This window comes from Aristolochia californica, unplaced genomic scaffold (assembly GCF_029961685.1).
Source record: "Aristolochia californica isolate CCGP_79_NKW_82.1479 unplaced genomic scaffold, dmAriCali1.0.hap1 SCAF_11, whole genome shotgun sequence".
Classification (NCBI taxonomy): Eukaryota; Viridiplantae; Streptophyta; class Magnoliopsida; order Piperales; family Aristolochiaceae; genus Aristolochia; species Aristolochia californica.
The window spans coordinates 17,291,111-17,294,762 of NW_027181782.1; the positions used below are offsets into that span (position 1 = coordinate 17,291,111).

Sequence of the window (3,652 nt, forward strand, 5' to 3'; positions counted from 1 at the left end):
TTTCATTTCAGCGGGAGTGCAGAATCTTTTCCATTGCTGAAATTTTTTTGTGTGGGGCTATATTTTTCTGTTGATGAGCACAGTCACTGTGTGTGGGATCGTTACTCAATTGACAAGGCCGCAGCAGCTGCTCTAATTGTTGTAGTGCTACATTTTTTGGGTCTTGCCAGGCTAGACCAAGATGGATTTTCCAATGTTTTGGATGTGTTAATTTTGAGAATGCTGAAGTATGCAGTAGTGCTGTCTACAATGATAAGAATGCATGCTTGTTAAATGATTATGCTATTCGAGCTCACCCTATTGTTGGGTATGCTGAGAAAGACGAATCAGTGTTGCATGTTTCTGCTATTAGAAGTGCCTCAGTTGAGACTGCAGAAATGAGGTGCAGCTTTTAAGGAGCCACAAGTGTGCACTGTGAATCAGAGATGTCCTTCTTGGGAAAGGAGAGCAGTACTGCACTTCAACATTCCATTGTTCTTATTTTTCAACTTGCTGAGGCACAAGGAACAAGAGCTTGGAACATGCTCCACGAAGAGGTGTTTGACAATGTAGAGGTTATGTTGGGAATTCACTTGGGGTTTCACTTTCCCACAGGAGTAGTGGCTAGACTTCTTGGCGGGCTGTGGACACTCCAAAATAAAGATTAGTGGAAAAGAAGGCCCTGCAGCTATTCCACAATCTTCAATTGACCCCGTTTTGGCAGCATCATCTTCTGTAATCAGCTTACAAAACTTTGCCTCAAGGGAGGCAGATCCTCTAGATTCACAGATGGTTTCAATGACCCACATCAAGGGAGGCAGTGCTGACACTTTCATTCCTGATTCAGTAACTGTTGGCGGCACTTTCAGGGCATTTCGTAAAAAGAGCTTCTATGCATTAAAACAAAGAATTCAAGAGGTAATCACTGGGCAGGCAGCTGTGCACCGATGCAGGGCCGCGTTAGACTTCTTTGACAAAGAGCAGCCCATGGTTCCTCCAACTGGGAATGATGAGAGGATTTATGAACATGTTCGCCATGCCTCTATTAGTATTGTTGGTGTAAAGAATATTCCCATAGCTCAGCCTATTATGGGTGGTGATGTTTTTGCCTTCTATATGGCCCACATACCAGGAACCTTTATTCTTTTGGGCACAAGGGAGGAGACGATTGGATCTACTCATCCTCCACATAGCCCTTACTATGCTATTGATGAAGATGCTCTGCCGGTTGGGGCTGCTATTCATGCTGCCTTTGCACATTCATATTTTCTGCACGGAGCTGCTACAAGTCCGGAAGTAGGTGTATATGCATATGCCACAGTGCAAGTCAAGACAGCCATGGAGGTTACTCATTATCTTGGAGGACAAAATTATGTTTTCTGGTGTGGAAGGGAAGGATATCAATCTCTCTTACACACAGATATGAAAAGGGAGTTGGATCATATGGCAACTTTTCTTAAATTTGCGGCTGATTGGAAGCAGAAAATTGGATTTACTGGTACTGTTTTGATTGAAACTAAACCACAAGAACCCACTACGCACCAGTATGAGTGGGATGCTGCTACTCCAGCAAGCTTTCTCCAACAATGTGGTCTTTCTGGGGAATTCAAATCCAACAGTGAGTGTAACCATGCTACCCTATCCAAACACAGTTGTTTCCATGAGCTTGAAACTGCAAGGATCAGTGGGTTGCTTGGTAACATTGATGCAAAAACCGGCGACCCCCAAAATTGTTGGGACACTAATCAAGTCCTCATGGACATTGGAGAGGCCACTCTGATTATGCTGTGTGTGGTTAGAAAAGGAGGGCTGGCACTTGGGGGATTCAACTTTGATGCAAAACTTCGGAGAGAGAGTACAGATCCAGAAGATTTATTCATTGCTCATATATCTGGGATGGATACCCTGGCTCGAGGGCTTCGTAGTATTGCAAAACTTATTGATGAGGATGAATTGGATGAGCTGGGTCGGAAGCGCAAGCTTTGACTCAGAAAGTGGAGCCATGATTGAGGGTGGAAAAGCAGAATTTGAGAATCTCGAGCAAAAGGTCATGGAATGGGGAGAACCAATTGTTCCTTCACTGTCAGACGAGCAAATGCTTTTGTTTTCCATTGACCTGACCGGTTATGGAGGATAAAAAAAAAATTATTTCTCTTGGTGGATGCTCTAGTTTTGTAGCCCAGAGGGCGGACACTGATACCATGGTTGACACTTGCGAATGGATGGCGATATCGATACGGGCAAGCAGACCTACCTTCCGAGCTTGAGGACAAACTCGTTCTTCTCGGGGGGTGTAATGTTATACACGCAATAACATTATTATTTTAGTTGTTTTCTTTAATTTACTTTATTTTATTTCAGTTTTAGATCACATGGGTATTTTTGGAATTATTTATTCATAGGGATATTTTTTTAATATTTTATTCATAGGGATATTTTTGTAATATTTTATTAAAACCTAAGAGGGTGAACCCTATTTAAGGGGTAAGAGTAATGAGAAGGAAAAACATTAAGAATTAGGTTAAATCTAGCGTAAACAGGCTTGAGATCACCTTCTTGATCTCGAGGTTAGGGTTTTCCTCAAAAACCCACATATTCTCTCATCCTCCATTGATCTTCGTCTTCCCACGTCTTCCAACAATCCCTACAATAATGCATGGCAGACCGGTAACCCGTGGCAGATCCAAGATCCTCCCAACGAATCCTAGTGTCAGATCCGGGACCGTAATAGACAATTCCAAAAAGTCTCTGTAACTTTTAGGGACTGCAAACTCTTTTAGTTTTTATATATTAGGTTATGCAAGGATCGGAAAAAGGGGGAGGCGGTGTATTTTTAATTGAGTCTTGACACCCAATCCATAAGTCATTTCTTATGAAAATATATCTCGTTATGCATGATTGAATAATAAATCACTTTACAAATCATCTGTGATTGTTAGGTCAGCTTTTTGTAAATGGGCAAAATAATGGCTTGTTTGACTCGGGTAAATATTCCACTCCACGTTAACTTGAAAATTTAATGAGCATTTGTTGTTTGCTTTAAAAGGTATGGATCCATAGGAATTTTTCCACCTTTGACAAGTTTCAAGGATGCATATCCATATTTAAAACATATTAGGATCAGTTAGAAATATCTCTCTTAGAAAATTCATAGCCATTAGGGTTGAACTAATGTAATTTCAAAAACTTGGACAACAAAACTATTGTGTTCGTTTGTGGTGTGTTAATAAATTTTCTTTACTTACATTTGTTATTTTTTTTAATTTTTTCATACATAAATTCTAAAATTTTCATTTTGTTGTGATTTATTTTGCCTTTATCATCTTGTTTACAAGAGAATCGAAAAGTGAAAACTCAAAGTATTGATTTAAGAAAAAAATGAACATCTAAAATGGAAGGGAAATGCAAAAATGTAGAGAGAGATAATTCAAAAAAGTCTCTGTAACTTTTAGGGACTGAAAATTCTTTTAATTTTTATATATTAGATTTTGCAACGATCGGGAAAAGAGGGAGGCGGGGATTTTTAACTGAGTGTTGACTCCCAATCCATAAGTCATTTCTTACAAAAACATAGCCCGTTACCCATGATTGATCGATAAATCACTTTACAAATCATTTGTGTTTGTTAGGTCATCTTTTTGTAAATGGGCAAAATAATGACTTTTTTGACTCA

At 39.6% G+C, this 3,652-nt stretch overlaps 1 pseudogene; it reads left to right on the top strand.

Annotated features, from left to right (window-relative positions):
- Positions 1-425: 425 nt before the first annotated feature.
- On the top strand, positions 426-2,116 carry LOC137943643 (uncharacterized; annotated as a pseudogene).
- The last annotated feature ends 1,536 nt before the right edge of the window (positions 2,117-3,652 follow it).